Source organism: Adiantum capillus-veneris, chromosome 26, assembly GCF_014529385.1.
Source record: "Adiantum capillus-veneris isolate H3 chromosome 26, ASM1452938v2, whole genome shotgun sequence".
Taxonomy (NCBI): Eukaryota; Viridiplantae; Streptophyta; class Polypodiopsida; order Polypodiales; family Pteridaceae; genus Adiantum; species Adiantum capillus-veneris.
Genome location: NC_140956.1, coordinates 65,127,624 through 65,146,154, shown reverse-complemented (window position 1 = coordinate 65,146,154; position 18,531 = coordinate 65,127,624). Strand labels below are relative to the sequence as shown.

The following is an 18,531-nucleotide window of genomic DNA, read 5'->3' as shown; positions in this document are numbered from 1 at the left end:
ACACAAACGTTTTGTATGAAGTATACTGCAATTTGATTGTTATTTGGCATTGTGCACTCTTAATTTGTGGATGAAGCACGCCAACGATCACCTTGCCAAACTCTTATGTTCTAGGTCCGAGAGCTTCAATCTTGGCATGTCCAAACACAATTGTTGTATGCGAAGTAGAGTTTTTTGCATGGTCGATATCTAGCCATTACATTAATCTGAGCATTAAAACGTGTTTCGTCGCTCTCAAACCTCAAAACCTGCTTTGCCTCATGGAAAGCAAACGACCCATGTGGGATGCATGTTTCATGGAGGCATGATAATCTACAGTACGTTTTCCCTTGATGAAAAAGACGTATGCTACGTGGGACAACGATATGGAAATTTTCCATGTAAAATCAATATTCAAGAGAACGTTTCGGTGGGACCACTTAATTAATGGATGTTAATAAAGAAAATTATATAAACAGGATCATCTTAATTAAGAGAAGCCCGAGGAAACGCGAGCCAAATTCTATTACCATAATCTCATCTAAGGCTGGGTGTCCATTAAGTGAAAAAACTGCAATTGGAGAAATTACATACTGGAATTTCAATCAGGGATAGAAACTACGTCGACAAGGCAAGTAATGCCATTAATTTGATCCAAGGCAAGTAATGCCATTAATTTGATCCAAGTCAAAGTAATGCCATTAATTTAATACAAGTCAAAGTAAGCTTGTTATACATGATTAATTTGTCAGCAGCATGTGAAGGCCTCCTTAAGAACCAAAACCCTAGCTCCATTATGCAATACAATTTATAGCTATTTTATTTCATTCCAGTACTTTAACTGCAGCAATTAACGAGCTTGATTCTAATTGGACCTTCCGGCGTCAATGCGACCCGTTCAATGATCCGGCGAACATCTTTATGCTGGCCTTGCTCAGACGTTGCTGATGAGCCGATCTTCATGTGTCGCTTGATCTGCTTGGATCCAATTGCTGTACTGGGCAGCTTGTTGACGTTGGCCATGGTGTGATGCTGTTGATGATCATCAGAGCCAGCACGACATCATTGCTTGTATAGCTTTTGCAGCTTGGAATTCGCAATATTATTGACCTCGCTTATAAAGCTCAAGAAGATGGACGCCACCTCCATGTCCGTCAGGATACCATAATCCTTACTTAATATAGAGCTCGGGGCGCCTTCATTAATATGCAGATCCCTAGCTGATGCGTCATCGACGTCTTGTTGCACAGGCGCAGAGCCTTCATCTTTCGCGAGGAAGGCATTGTCTTTGAGGATGCGACTCCTGAGCTTGGGCTGTCGCCTAGTCAGCCGTTGCTTCTCATTATAATAAGGCGCTACTGGTGATGATGATATACTCGGTTGCTGATCATGACGTTGCAAGAGATCCTCTTGATCTGCAGACCTTTTGCGTATACCTGCAAGCGTCTGCCTAAGGTTGGCCATGGTCACAAGGAGCTTTGGACGTGTTTCTAGATAGCAAGTTAGAGTACATGCTCAATAATTCCTAGTTACAAGTAGGAGTTTTCACATTTAATCTAGCAACGAAGCTAGCAATTTTCTAATTCATCTAGCAAATCACAAACTCCTATATAGTAACTTGCTCTTGGACATGTTGATCTAGTAAGTTCATATAGTAAGTCATAAACTCCTATATAGAAACCTATTCTTGGACGTCCTTATCTAGTAAGTTCATCTAGTAAGTTATGAACTCCTATATAGTAGCCAGCTCTTTGGCATCCTCATCTGGTAGTTTATAAACTCCTATATAGAAAAGGGTGTTTCATCTAGTTATTTATCACTTACAATGGATCAAGTAATTGTAGTAAGTTTGTCTGCCCCTAATTTCATTTTAGTAAAAATTCATTAAGCATAGTTAAACAACTAATTATTGAGAAATATCATGGTTACTCGTTCGATATCAATAAGTTTCTTAATTGATATATTTGTTACTAATACAAATAAGAAAACAAAATAAAGTCTCATAGTTGTAGACGAAGCTATAAAAGGAAAGGGATCAAAACATTTTACATCTCACACACTCTATCATTGATATGCAAGTACCACAACTGCACACATTGTCCTTAGAGAGGAAAATATACAGCTCAAACGAGGATACCATGTCTATGGTCACCTTGATGGACAGAGCGAAAGTGATAGGACATATTATTCCTAGAAGAAAAATTATTTTGTATCGACTACCTCCACCATATCCCACTGCACAACCACCTTATTAAGTTTACTATGTACTCTTCTGGAAAAATGGATGACTATTTCAGCATCTCTTAATAATATTTGATCACTAATGTACTCATTTAAAGGTGTTTATGTTGTACGTTCTTTGATTTGTACAAAAGTTCACACGTATATTTATATTTGGTCTGCAGTCATGGGCACAATAACTTCTTGGAAGTGCGCGTGTAATTATAAGTGTTCACACTCTATTAACGGTTGAGAGTTGGTGTCAAAACGGACCTTTTATTTTCATCAAAATCAAGACTCATTAGGAAAGCTACATCCTTCTGTGACCAAGCGTAGAAGGGTACAAAGTGACATTGATTTGGATGTCACACATAACATCACAGAACGAACAGAAGATCGACATGTAGAAAGAACTTAAGAGTCCAATAGTGATGGAAGGAAGGCTTTCTGCAACTGTTCTTTCTATTGCTATGGCGGGCGGTTTGTGCATACTTCAACCCTTTATCGACACCAAATTCTTTCAAAGATATTTGGGAGCTTGAAGCTCCATTTTGGTTTAGATGTGCCACATGTAGCACCTTCCTTGAGTGAAGGTCTCAACGTGGAGGAAGAGAAAATGGAAGATTCAAATGGCGGTGACCATCATGCAGATGGTGACGACCATTTACACGCTGATGCTAGCGTGCAAGATAGCAGGGAGGAAAATGAGGAAGGGACATCTATTGTTCTCTTTGAACTAATAGAGAGAATAGTAGAACTTCAAAGTTTATGGGATGAACATAAAATGTCGATAGGTGTTCAAGATCAAATGCTACGTCTTCTGTTTGGTGACCTTGGTGGAGCTAGGGTAAAGAACTACTCTTCGAAAAGAAGCCTAGCTAAATTGTTGGTTCAGTTGCCAAAGACATGGGAAGGTGAGCTTGGAGGGGTACAAGTACCCGCTTGCTGGGATCAATTACAAACAATGTTGAAAGGTTTGGGGATGGTGACTGCCTCTCGTTATCGTATTTGTACAGGAAGTAATGGAGCAAAGCACGCACCCGAACTTCTATACCCAAGTATAGAGGACAACTTTGTAGGAGAGGTTCTAAGGTGTGCCTGTTCAGGTGCTTCAAACTCCAAAAAGCTTAAACGGGACTGTATTACTTTCTTTGAAAAGTGCAGAGTATGCACAAAGCCAAGAAAGTCAATGCTTGCTTTTGATTATATTCCAATAGGACCTCAACTGAAGCTTCTTACAAGGAGTAGAACCTTTTGTCATGAGCTATTGAGTTTGTGGCGCCATAAAAATCAATGGTGTAAGGGAGATGCATTTTCTACGGGAAGGCATATAAAGGAATTTTGGGATGGAACAAAATTCCAAGGAGTGAAGAACTTTTGGGACCCATTGTCAACATATGAGCTGCCAGTTGTTTGATCTACACCTGGATGTAAGAAGTCTTACACGACTTTTCCCTTTGACAAACGCTCTCAAAAACTTGAAGATGCATGGGATGCTGATCGAGCAATGTACACTTTTATCTGCCCCGAATGCAAGGAAGAAATCAAATGTGAGAAAAGGTTGTGCAAGGTAATGATGTCTATCTTCCTCTTTTTCTTAGCAAAATATACACTCAATGTCCTTACTTACTCTGATTGTTGGTGTGCATAATCAGGGTGACCCTAGAAATATAGCTCTCTTGTTGCATGGGGACGGGTTTCAAACTTCAAGAACCACACAAAAAAGTTGTGGGGTTGTGGAGATTATGGTGCTCAATGGTGGAAAACAAAACTCTATGGATATCATGCCAGTCTTGTTTATTCCACAAAGCTGCAAAAAGATTATTAAGTCATCCGGCGATGTCTTCGGATCATTTCTGAAACCATTAGTGGATGAGTTGGAATCACTGTATATTGATGGAGTGGATGTATTATATGAGTATCCACTAGAAAACATCTTTGATGATACGAGGGTGGAATCTAAATTCTGTAAGATACGAATTATGGTTATGATGGTTACCGGAGACCATCCGGCCCAATGCAAGATTGGCTTGTTCAAAAATGGGGGACAAGAGTTCTGCAGGAGAGATAAGCCACATGCATCACTTGCAAGAGATAGGCCTGGACTAGAAGGGAGGTATATTTACAATGAAAATCGCTTACAAGTCAGATACCCACCAGTTGCAAGAACAAAAAACGAGATGGTTCATGCCATAGCTCAGGCAAAGAGGTGTTGTACTTTTGCTGAGAAGGATGAGATTTGGAAGAAAGCTGGTTTATTAGGGGAGTCAATACTTTGGAGACTCTTTGACTTATATGGATTTGACCCCTCTCTTGACTTGGTTTTTGATGTAATGCACACCTTGTCTCTAAATGTTTTCAAGAAGTATATTGCACACTTATTCCAGAATGCAGAGTCTTCAGTGAAGAAAAATATTGATGAAGCCACTTTGACTGTTACAAAATTGGCACCAGCATCTATTCGCTATGGTCGGTGGCCAAACTCACCAAGTGTCTATTATGAATCCTTCAAGGCGGAAGAGAATCAAAAGTTTATGTAGTGGTGTCTACCATATATTCTAAGAGTCGTAGATGGTATTCCGCATGAGATGCAAACTTTAGGAATCTTGTTGGTGGACATAGCACATAGATTTTATGGCTACAGTCGAGAACATGGAATGTCGGCTACTGACATTCAGGTTATCAAATCCTTGATGCAATCTTGGAGAATCCGAAAGGAGGAATACTCAGGAGCAAACTCATCACCCTTGGAGCATGTAGCTGGAAGTGGGGAACTACTTGAGGATATTTTGCGGCATGGACTACATGACATATATTGGTGCTATATGTTCGAACGTTTAGTGAAAGCGTACAGTGCTATCAAAACAAATAGCATAAATGATGAAGCATCTTTTGTACAATTCTATCTGAGAATGTTTTTCACAAAAGTATTCCAAGCAATCCAACATGATAAAGATGCCCTGCTACCTTGTGATAGAGTCCTACAACAATTGCATAGTGTATTGGGTCAAACTACTGCAGCTGATTGTGCAATCGGGGCCTCCATTGAGTGCTGCTCTTCACATCTTGATGGACTATTCAACGTTACTTCTATTGGAAAGGCAAGATCGTTGTGGAACGACATCTTAAAGTATGGCAAGAGAGCATCTTGTACTGATAACATTCTTATGAAGGGTATTGCAATATCAAAGAGGAGGGGTAATTATAGGGTTCCAACATCTGAGGAGGTTACCTACTTAAGGAGCTTTTGGAACATCGATGATGAAAGCTTTTCATTTGGTGATGTGCAAACATATGACAAAGTCTTCTATAAAGGAGAACTTTTCAAGATTGGCAATGATGTAGTTGTAAAGGTGGATGCGTTAGACACCTTGTCTGAGGAGAGAGGTCATTGGAAAGCTCGCATAACCTCTTTCTTCTCCATGCAGCTTGATGGGAAAGCAATGATGTTTTTTGGTGCAACTTACTACAAACAATGTATTACAGGAGACAATTATTCAGAGGAACTAGTCATAGATACAATGACTGGAATGAGCATTCTTCAGAAAACACCGCTTCCATTTACTTGGGATAGTGTGCGGCCTATCTATTCTTTGCTTCATAAATTTATCCCATTGCCATTACCGAGGAGCCAAAGATTGATTGCATATGAAGTTAAGGACCTAAAGCAGAGGGCTAAGCTACTAATGGAAGGCAATTGTGGGAATGTACCCTTGTGGTTGGAGCATGATGACATTGTCAAAGTCCGTTTAGAAAACAATGGTACAATACAATTCAAGCATGCTGTTGTAAGATGTGTACAATGTGACAGCAAAATCACAAAGCTTGCTATTTTGAAATCTGATGCAAGTGATCCTCATATATGGAAAGTTCATGAGGAGGAAAACACATGGAGAGATTGGGATTCTTGTGTTCTTTTAATCAAAGATTGGATTGTACTAAAACGTAAAAAAGTTAGAAATCTTGGAGAAAGTGATCGATGGATCCCTATTTTATGGAGATGTCCATAAGTCAAGGACATGAGAAAAAGACATTCATAAAGTACTTGATCACATAAGGCTTTTGCTATTAGAGAATTAAATGATTTTGTGGTTTGAATTTTATTATATGGTTGAGCATTGTTCTCTCTATGATTTATTTTCATCTTAACTTTTTGTATTGTTCGAGTTATATCTCAAGTGGCACAAATTGAAACTTTTTGGAGTCTATCTTATCTGCATATGTCGACTACTCTTGTAGGGCTCGCATGGATCTTCCACAGTCAATTTTTCAGCAACTAGTTTCACTTCCTCATGAGGAGACTGTGAAACTACTCGACGCTTGGAGGGAACATCACTCTTTGGGTAACAAGAGGGTTGTTGGTAACTCAACTAGTTCTCTTCCATATGATCCGATCATATATGATCAAGTCTTTAGAGCTCCTCCTCCTAAACATAGAGAGCACAATAAGTTGTATGGTAGAGAATTTCTTAAAAAAGAGGATCATGGTCAGTATAGAGTGTTGTGTGCAAATTATGGGATGGTGCGAGGGTGGTTTGCAAAGGTAGGGCCAATTGCAGATTTGAGACATAATAGCAAGGGTAAAGATATGGTTTTGAGTATCATCCGAGAGAAGATGGGTGAGCTAAAGCCAGTGAAAGTATATGGTGTGGAATATTTGTGGAAAGAGTCCGACATTTACAATTGGTGTATAAAGTCATTGGCGTCCAAAAGAAAGTGGACCAAACAAAAGGCTTGCAAAGGCGCTATAATGGTATAAGTTTTTGTATTATCTTTTTATTTTGATTTCAAATCATATGCTATGTAGATGTTTATCTTATTCTTGAGTTATGTTACATTTTTAAGGATACTCATGATGTTCAAGAGCTTGACAATGATGGTGTAGAGAAAGAGACAGAATTATCATCAAAGGTAATAGTATAGAATTATTTTTAAGAGTTTTGATATTAAGTTTCTTATTGAGTAATTTTTATTAAGACGAGGATGCTTCCAAGCAAAGTTATGATGAGAACTTTGTAGATGTGGTAGAGGGCGATAAAGACATCTCCGAATCCACACTGGTAATTGATATATACTATTCTTTATACAAGTGTAATGCCGATCTTTTAAGATTTTTTAAAGTTTTGTGTATGTCTTATGTATTCAGAAAGAACCTGATGTATACATTCCAGAAATATCTTGGGACAATGATGAAAATCATATGGCTGCATACGAGGTATATGAAGATCATGCTACTTCTTTTGCTCTCTCTCATTTCATATCTACATGATGATTTATTTATGTGAAAATGTTGGCTTAGGAGTATCAAAATTTTATGAAAGAAAATATCTTTTCTAGTGCACTAGGAGATGTGGATTCAATGTCTTTGTCTGCTGGTGATAAGTCTCATGAAACTTCAATCGAGAAGCCGGTGAGATTTTGTTCATGTTTTTTTCCCATTGTGTAACATTTTTAGAGATGTAAAAAATATCAAGTTGTGTTTTTTATGTTGGTAGATATCGGATAAGTTAAATAAAGTTGAAAAAATTGCATCTAAAGGGTGCGATGAAGAGCATTCTAGAAAGAGTACTCGAAAACGGAAGGTATTCAAATTATACTATTAAACTAATGCTAATTGTAAACTTGTTAAATAAATGTCATTAAAGTAAGCTTGGGTTATGTCTTAGGCTATAACTAAGCTTGCTGAACTCCTTCAAAAAAAAAAAGAAGGGTCAAAAGCTAAGAGGATTTAAAAGTCAAAGGTAGCTGTTTTGTTTTTTGTTGATGGCTCTAAACACTTATACTATGGTAATAAATCTAAAGTAATGTGTCTTGTCTCTCTTTTTAGGATGTTGAGAAAGATGTTTTTGTTTCTAATGAGAAGGCTACCTTGGAAGTGCAGGTTTGTTTTCAATCTTACAAATATATCTTATGCTTACTCTCGAAAAGATTGCAACCATATTCTCTAATTTAACTCTTTATTGTGTAGGCACGCAAACTCACTAGAGAAGATCAAGAAACCATTCTGATGAAATGGTTTGGGGTTAGAAGAGTGGAAGAAGTGTATCCATTTGTGAAGCCTACTTACATGGCTTTAAAAAAAACGAACTCCTTTTTTTGTAGAAAAACGTGTGAAACTAGCTCTTCTACTATGTGTGAAGATTTGGTAGCTTGGCTTTTATTAGAAGGCATGATGATTGTAAGACTTGAAAAGATTGGCTCTCTTTCTTTGAAGGATGTAGAAGTAGCTAATGATAAAGACTAATGGTTGTATGATGGACTTTGTAAGAATTTTTGAGAGACATCTATATGAAAGTGATCATTTTTAGTTTTCTATTTAATTTTTATCTCTTTTAGTCAAAAAGTATGTGCTATTTTGTATATGTTATGTTAAATTGATTATTTATGTGGATTATTATAATACAACTACATAGATAGCATTGTGTGGTTACAACTATGTAGATGAAAGAAGAATTTCTTACTATATGGTTAGTTAAAACTCCCATATAGCTATAATATTATGGCTACAGCCATATAGGAGAATCCGAGTCAAACTAGTAAGAAATATTGCTATATGGTTACTTAAAACTCCCATATAGCTATAATATTATGCTTACAACCATATAGGAGTATTCTCATTATTACTAGTTTGCACTCTTACTAGATATGTGTATTCAATCTAGTAAGTTTCCTAGTAATTATATTTTTTTTGCTATATAGAAATGCGTCCAAAGTTCCTTGTGGGTGGAGGGATATTGGAGACGACAATCTGAGTAGGAAGCACCGACCTGCAACTGCTCGAGTTTTATGCCACAAAATGGAAATGGCCGCACGGCCTCCTTTTATAACCCTAAACCCTCCTTTTAGCACGGCTATTGCTAATTGCTTTCCACGTAAACTTTGCTTTTTATGATACTGGAAAATGCCTTCTAGAAACATTAACGCGCAAACTCCTCCGCTAGCCATTCTTATGCTTTTTTTAAAAGTAAAGCGTGTCGTTAAAGTTAGAGCCAAATTAGACAATGCCACACTAAAACTCTATGGTTAGCAGTGTTCGGGAAAAATCATTTTTCCAAACATACAAAATTCCTTTCTTTCATTTTGTCAAGAGGAAATTTTAGAAAGTTAGGTTGTTTTTTCGGGTTTTTACACTATTTTTCTCTATTTTGGGGCGGTATTTCTCCTTTCCCCCCTGCCCTCAACCGGCATTTTTGAAATTTAAAACGGCACCATATTAAGCTGAGACACATTTTTTCCGAACGCCGATAGTTAGGCATGGCAACATTCTTGGCCATTTAGTGTCCAACTATGGTATCATCACTTATTGAGATAAAATGTTGGTTATCATAAATCTTCTCAAGTTGGCAAGCCCATGAGTTGTACAAGTTTTCATTCGCCATCATAAGTACTCCCGAGGACTTTTCTACATGTGTCCTAAGATAGATCGGCCCTTATATCAATTACTAGTTGTAACGTGGCTTTTGAGAAGCTCAAATCTGCATTGGTGACACTCCTATTCTGAAAGCACCTCAATGGAGTGGGGTAACATCTTTCATACACATATTGATGTCAGTGACTATGCCACTGGCTACATCTTGGCCCAGCTTGTTGACGGAAATCTAGTTTCTTTCTATTGCATATGCTAGCCAAAAATTGAACCTCGCTGAGAAAAATCACACGACCATGGAACGCGAGGGGCTATCAATGTAAGTAGAGAAGTTTTAACGCCATTTGCTTGCAAATTATTTTTTCTTGCTCATCAATCATCAAGCACAAACAATGCAACATGGGTAGGATAGTGTGTTGGTTTATAATTTTGCTAGAATTCAATCTTGAGGTGGCGGTCAAGAAGAGGAAAGCACCAACACGTAGACCATTTTTCTAAATTAACCTCAGGGCAGGATCCCATCCGAGTGAATGATGACCTTCCCCGTTCTTTACTCTTTTCCATTGAATGGGTTCCAGAATGGACCAAGAACATTGTGATGCTCCTCACCACTACTACTATACCTCCCAGTTTCAATAAACATGCACCATGATTCTTAAGAGAGCGCTACGCTTACCAGCTAATAGCAAGCCATTTGTATTAGAAGGATGATGAATTGATCCTTAAAAGAGTGTCATGCCCCAACAAGTATTCTCTCCTTGTGCACCATTCCCATAGGTTTCCACGTGGGCAACACCTAGCCCCAAACCCATGACTAGGGTGCTTTAATTCCAAGGTCTATGGTGGCCCACATGAGACAAGATGTGATAGACTTTGTCCATGCTTGCACCCATTGAAAATACAACAAATTTTGCAAACACTCAACATTGTATCATATCACCCTATGGGATTGCCAAAATTATATGGGATACGTATTTAGAGCGTATCTACCATTATCTCGAGGATAACATGGTTAATGTGAATCAATTGAAATCCAAAAGCACAATCATAGAGTCGAGGAAATACCACATTCTTAGAGAATAATTATGTTGCAATTGTTTGGTTGCAAACTTCGAGATATGTGCCCTTAAAACTTCGTATCTATAAGTTCTAAAAAGTGCCTAGAGGGAGAAAGAGCATGCTATTTATTTATCAGGATCACTAGAAGCCTAGAAGGTGCACCATTCTTGCACTAGGCTTGTGGTGGTCCACCCTTCACATGGACTCACATGATTATATAGCATCATTGGTGTAGCTAAAATAAGGAGCACGCAAGGCCATGTGCATCTACCAGTGCATGTGCCAAGGTGAAAAAGCAAGTACGAAGATCAGGTACAACTAGGGCTATCCAGGGATGCATGTCTTTATTGGTTTTTAGGGCCAGGAAGATCTATTTGGGGCTAATCAAGAGGGCTACTCAAGATGTTCATAATACATTGATTATGTAGCAAAAGGTGGTCTTCAAGATGTTCTCTAGGTTGGTTCCTAGATGGCTCATCAATCTACAAGGTGTATGATCTTGCATTAAAGGGGAAACTGCTTTGTAGATCCTCATAGGATTGCACGGATGATGATCAGGGCATATGTGAATCAATAGGACTAAAGTGTTTGATTTATGGATCATGTCGATCTTTTCACATCTACAATCCGAACCGGGACGGTAAACATAGGAGCAATTGAAGTTTTGTCAAGGACCGCTTCTACACCATTTTGACTACCTTGGTATATGTGCCATTGTATGTTTTCTCAAGTCTTCAGTGTTTACAGAGGGTGTATAAGGTATTTGAAGCGAGTCAAAAGTGACAACTCATCAATCAAGGCTACAAGCACCAAGATATTGTGACGGGAAGTTGGCAGTTAGCAATCTAGAAATGAGGTTGCAAGCAAGTGAATTTATCCCATTTTGGGAACTTCTGTTAAATGCCTTTTGGTTTTCAACTTGCAATTGCAATGGGGTTCTAAAAATGAGAAGTCGACAAAGTAGAGTTTCACTACGGCTTTACAAGAGGTCCATCTGACTCTAAAGCTGAAAGTTATTGTGGTTCAAAGTACTACAAAAAAAAGGTTTTCCTTTGAAAATTTTACGGATTCCAATAACCCATGGGGGGGATCTCTCATGGAAGTGGCACATGGTGGAAAAAATCCCACGTACGAGTGTTGGGGATGAGGTGTTAGGGTACTTATACGGGGAGATGGTCTTCATTGAGAAAGGGAAGAGAGAGGAGTTATGGCTCGTTCCCCCTTTCCATTTCATGGGCATTGTGTTGGGTGTTGCATGCATGCACATGAGCCGCATTGATCAGTGATGGTGGCATTTCCAAGTGGCTCCGCTCGATGTAAACGGTAGCTTGGTAGGGGTCAATTCACACAGGGTGGGCATTGGGATCTCCAATATGTACCACCAAGTATGAAATCTTCTTCCGAAAGCCCCTAAGGCCACACGCCTTCGAGATGTAAGCATAGGTTGGGGAAAGGCCTTCTCTTGGTCTATGCCCAAAACCCTAGTGTTGCAACATCCTTGCAAGTTACAAACATATGTAACTACATTCGGAAACATCCTCTGTATACAAACACCCGGCAGCTTCCTTGCAAAGAGGAGATGTTGTTTAAATGTATCATCTTCATAGATTTTGTGGAGTTGCTTGCCTTCTTATGGCCCTATATGGGAGATTTAGCAGCCTCCTTAGGCAAAGTACTCTTTGCCCCAACCATTGATTGCCCAACTAGGAACAAAGTGTGTATTATGTGGCAAACTGACAAGCAAACGGCTGAAACTAGTAGAAAGCTTCAATTTTTCTAGTTCGAAATAGCTAAAGTATACTTCTTAATCTAAGATTTTTTTTGGCTACATTACTCAAGGCTTTAAATAGTTACTTTGACATGGTAACTACAAACTCTATATTTTTTCTAGATAGCAATCCTAATCATCCTAGTCACTCGTCTAAAATAAAATCCATGAATTGAAAGATTTGAAGGAATCCTTCAATCACATACTATACCTCTCCCTTGTCCTCTACCATGTGCCACCCCCCCCCCCCAACCCACCAAAAAGCCTTGTTTGGCTGCTATACATCGACCAAACCACCACCAAGCACACCACCTTTGATTTGGTAGCACGTCATGGCCCGGCTCTTCCTTGCGGTCATTTACTCCCTCATGGGCCCCTGTGGTGGTGTCCTTGTCTTCATCTAACTTGTCTGATTGCACTTCATTTGACATGCCTTAAAATGTGCGTGTAGCAACCTCGTGCATATCCACATCATAGAACTTACCACCATCTGCCATTTCCTTATCAAACATATGTCCAACCTTGGAGTGCTTGTCTGCAACATGGTTGTCCGTATACTCCTCTTTGACCTCGTATTCTACATAGTTCACCAACAAACAAACATTTTACGATAAGAAAAACCAAAATTTTGTTCAAAACAAGAACGAAGACGGTTGCTTACTTTTCTGAACATGTCCCTTGTTGTGAGCCCAGGTCTTGGCCACTTCGGAGATGCGCTCCTTGCATCCACCTTTCGCACAAATGTCTTTTTTCATTAGAGTGGCAACGAAATAGAGAGGGTGGTATTGGTGCCTACAGCCAGCATGAAAGAACCAACCACATGGATGGAGTCCAAGCACTCGCCACAAGCAACAGAAGATCCTAAAGCATAGATTGTCTTGTCTTCATCCTTGATCTGGGGCCTTGGAAATAATATGAATGTTCTTCCTTAGTTGAATTTTGCAATTATCATTCTGACAAATTCACTCTGGATCTGAGCCTCTTCACACTCAGTTTAGAGGACACCACATTTCCTCTGCATGTCACATATGGAAATGTCATGACAGTGAATATTACCAAAGTAGTGTCCTAGAGAAAAGTAAACAACAGCAAATGTAAATGTCATGACAGTTACTAGTACTAAATAGCAGACAATACCAAATGTAAACTGTACCAATGTTCAGAGTACCTAAAGGACCAACTTGTACCAAAGGACAATAATCTAATAAGCACTAAGTAGTACCAAATAGAAAAGAGTAACCAATATGGTAAGTAGCAAAACTAGCAGACAATACCTTAAAGTACTTGTTAAGTATATCATGCTCCTACCAAAGCACAACAATCTAGTACACAATAAATAGTACCAAATGTTAAATACCAAATAGTAAATAGTACCAAATAATCAGTATGAAAAGTTCCAAACAATAAAACTACCAGATGTGAAGTACCCAAAGCACAAAAGTAAAAATATAAAGTACCAAAAAGTACAAAATGAGGTCTCCAAAGTTCCCAGAAATATTGAAGTACCAAAAGTAAAGTACCTCAAGACAAAACATGGTACTTAAAGACCTAATATGTACATCACAATTCGTAGCACAAAGATATACATATGATGTTCCTACAGAAAGTACCAAAAGGACCCCAAAGTACCAAAAGGACCCCAAAGTACCCAAAGTTACCGCTGATTAGCAAACCTGGGTTTCGACAATTGCTGTTGTGTCTGTATGCTACTCTGCAACAAAGTTGTATTACATATTATTATCTGATAGCTCTTCCACTTACCTTATTTCCAAGTTTTCTGTTAGTAGAACCTCATGTTGCAAACACAGGCTTTCATGAAACTGTTGGTGTTTCAAGCTCTTGTATGGGGCAAGGTTTTACATAATAATGGAATTTGGACGTTGGCGCAAAGGAATATTGGAGCTATTGGGATGGAGGTGAAGCTCTTTTTGCATATAGACATGAGCTACCCCTTGGGATTCATCACAACATGAAGAAAAGGCCGAAGTTAGCCCCGGAAACAGTCACAATTTTAGACAGTGAACTCCTTTGAAAATAATGTGGCATATACCGTTTGAAATACGTTTTGGTGTTTTTAAACAAGAGGAGGAAGAAAGGTGCCCAAGGCTTTTTGTGCCTTTTTTGGCATTCCCCAGAGAGAGAGAGAGAGAGAGAGAGAGAGAGAGAGAGAGAGAGAGAGAGAGAGAGAGATGAGAGAGAGAGAGAGAGAGAGAGAGAGAGAGAGATTTTTGAGTTTTTTGAGCCTGTTGTAAAAAGGGCACACATGTTAAACAAGAGGAAGAAAGACATACCAAGTTCTTTTGTGCCTTTATTGGCACTCCCTCTCGCGAGAACGGGAGTATGCATCAAATGGGAGTGTTGATATGGAGGCTTTTTGGGCGAGTGTAGAAAGGGCATGATTTTCTCGAGTCGAGCCATGTGGGTGGAAAGAATAGCTGGTCTCTCTCTCTCTGTCTCTCATTGGAAGGGAGTGCCATGGTTTGCAGAGGCGGAGAGCCAGCTTGTTTACTAAATGGGTCCCTTCATTAAAGGGCCATAGTGACTTCCTTTACATTTTGTTTCAAAATGTCTACGGGAGGCTTCACCTTCTGCTGGGCTGCAATAATTGCTAAATATCTTGGGTAGATGCAAGTTCCAAAGTTGGCAATGATGAAGAAACCAAAAACAAGGTTGGAATTTTTTATGTTTTGATTCGTGCTACGAGGTATGAAGCAACCGGAAGTTCTCATTGTATCCAACGCCAACCATTGGGAATTTTGGCAAGGTGGAAGCCTTAGTCCTTTGTTTTAAATCCTTGTGTGCACAACAAGCCTCTAGGAACCTTCTCATGATGGCACCAGGAATTGCAATTGCAATTGCTCTTATGCTTTTGAGGACTAAGATGCTTCAAGCTTGAAGAAAGAATAAAAGTCCCACAAGTGACGAATATGAAAGGTAAAATTACCAATGCCCGTGTAATTCATGAAAAATTACAAAGTATAGAGTTATATGACAATATAGAGTTATATAGTGCATACAACATTGTAGTGTAAAGAACTATATACTACCATCTACCACTATATAGCACATAAAACTATATTCCACCATATAAGTATATAGTATCTCATAGTTTACTAGATAACACTACATAGCACATAGAGTTAAATAGCTACATAATATTACAAATAAGTAGGACACTTTATTACTATTTATTACTATGGGAAGTACTTAATGTGTAGCTATATAGTGTATTGTGTAGATGGCTGAAAACATGGTTTGGTGGTACAATATGCACTGTCAAGGACACTACTTTTTCTTGGGTAGAAAATTAGCATTTTTTGGGGAAGTCTTTTTTATCCACTTTATTGGGAAATTCATTTTTATCTTTTTTTTTGGGGAATTCTTTTATGTAAAAAAAACATTTGGTTTGTATCAGCATAGATCTATGTAATGATTATAGACGAGTCTCTCTCTCTCTTCCTATCTTTCTTCCTCGTCCACAACATAGCCGATTATGTAGTTGTAGCTCTTTAACTCGCTACACTACCCACACTCTTGCCAGCATGGAATTCACAGATTGACCAGAGAATACAAATGGTTATCCTAGCATGAGAATATGGCTACGTAAACATGGATAATCCTCAAGGCATGGAATTCACAACTACTTCTCCTGGCATGGTGAATGAGAAAGGTTGTCCAAATAGGGATTGGACTACTGTGCAAGGCTGCCTAAACAGGGATTGGACTATGGAGCTGAATGCAAGTGTTCACAGCATGGACACCGCTTCTATGCATGAGTATTGGGCTGCTAAGAAATGAGAATAGAGAAGGAAAGAAAAAGAAAGCAGCAGGTTGCAAGATCCATCTTTAATGGATGAAGCCAAATCAAGAAAGTAGATTTGTTCAGCTAAGGCAAAGTTTTGGCGCACACAGACACTAGGGCTTACAAGAAGTATCCAGACAGAGTTAGTCCATCAACACTTGCTCCATCCTACTTTTAAGGATCTGCAAACATCAATAGCTAATTTTGAAAGCACTCTTCTATCTAGCATCCGTAACACCCTCAGCCAGCTCAAGGTGCCCCGCTCAACAGATGAGCTCTTCTTTGATGATGGTAATGAATAATATCGATGGCACAACACAAATGAACCATACAAGGATAACAGGTATTTTGAGTGTTCATCGGAGAAACATTGCTGCAGCCAAGTATCGTCTTGAGATTAAAGATGATGAGGAAGTTTTGTCATTGAGTGCATGTCAAAGATAATTGCCTCAAGGTAACATTGTCACAGGTGAAGTAAGAGATCTAGTTTATGTCGTTTGGAGCTCAGAGACTCTAGTTTCACCCAACAAAAAGGATATATGTCGGAAGAGGATTGGAAGAAAAAGTGTTATCAAACATCCAATGCATCTTCTCGATGACTCTCAGGTAAATTTAAACCGTTGCTAATGTCTTTTGTGCCTCTCTATTTTCTCAGGTGTAATGTACTCTACTTATAGTACTTGAAGGTATTCCATTTGTTTTACCTCATACAATACCTCTAGTAACTTGCTGAAGGTATATCATTTGGTACATGTAGCAACCTAAGGTATAATAGTAGCTTTATTAATATGAAGGTACTCCATTGTTATACCTTAAAATTCCGTATGCTTCCACATTAGGTACTCAATAGCACTTTTCATGTGATTGGAGTACCCTATAATAATGTTCATAGGTCCTTCATCTACCCTATACTACCATATAAGGTACACCATAGTACATTCAATCTGATTTGAGTACTCTATAGAACCTTGTGATGTAGGCCAAAGTACATTTATCTACCATATAGTGGCATGTTATATGGAGCACCCTAAAATGTACTAAAGAGTACCATATAATTCCATGTTATGTACTACATAATATCCCCATCCACCCTATAGCATTACTCAAGGTACTCTATAGTACATTTCCTAGTTCAAAACAAAAATATATTTCATTGATAAAGTCTTACAGTACCAAAATTGGTACTATATACCACAAAATTGGTAATTTATGGCATCCACCTAGTACCACCATTTAAGGTACTCTTTAAGAAATTTCCAAACTAGTTTCAAACTTGGTATTGAACAATACCAAATTGGTACTCTACTGCACCAAATGCTAAAGTACTAAATAGCTAATGTCTTACTATACCAAATCTGGTACTGCACAAAATCCAATTGCTAATGTACTCTACCAAATATACAAAAATTGGTACTATACAATACCAAAAATTGGTACTATACAGGTACTATTCTGTACCAAATGGTACTGTACAAAATGGCTAATATTTTACAACCCCACATTTGCTTATGTACAAAACCAAATGGTACTGTACAAAATGGCTAATATTTTACTCTCATAATTTGTTTTGTTTTAATGTCACAGATTGAGTTGTACCAAAGATTCAAGAGGGCCAATCCAGAAGTGGAAATTTCTCTTAGATGTTTTGAGGCTTTAAAGCCTTACTTTGTCCAAAAAATGAAGAAGCGATATACGTGTTGCTGTGTATATCATGTCCAAATGATATATTTTAAAGAGGCATTTAATCAGATGCGACAAAACAAGTTTGAGCATTATGGAAAGGATCATGCCTGCACATGTTCCGTTTGCTGTAGTGATGATTCAGGTAAGTGTATTGCAAACCAATTAGTGTCTCATAGAATCAGTGATATGTGGGAATCACTTTTATGTCCAAAGGCTCATGATGCAGAATACTATGCAAAAAAATGCTCGTTCGGATTTGCTCTAGATTTGGAATAAACGGGTTGACATTGTGTCCTGATGAAATTTCAATGGATAGTGGGGAGGTCACTGTGAAGATCTTCACAAATGTTTCAACTGGGCAAGTTGATGCAGGTGGGTCTGAGAAGAAAAGAAAGGACTTGGTAGTGCAACAAATAAGATGCTCTACTTTTATTGACCCATTCTCATCTCATCTTAAGAGCTTCATCAAGCATAACTACATTTTTTGGTGGCAGGTACAACAATTTAAAGAGTGCTTACTCAAGTTTCCATCAGATGTTGTTGTTTCGATCATCGAATTTGCCAAGAATTATCGATTTAAAATAGAAAATGAGATAAAGTCCATGAACTAGTGGTCTAATCAGGTTACAATACTTATTCACATTACTTATGTGA

The 18,531-nt window shown here is 38.4% G+C and overlaps 2 pseudogenes; one reads left to right on the top strand and one right to left on the bottom strand.

Annotated features, from left to right (window-relative positions):
• Positions 1–816: 816 nt before the first annotated feature.
• On the bottom strand, positions 817–1,443 carry LOC147423578 (uncharacterized; annotated as a pseudogene).
• Positions 1,444–3,944: 2,501 nt separating this feature from the next.
• Positions 3,945–8,348, top strand: LOC147423577 (uncharacterized; annotated as a pseudogene).
• The last annotated feature ends 10,183 nt before the right edge of the window (positions 8,349–18,531 follow it).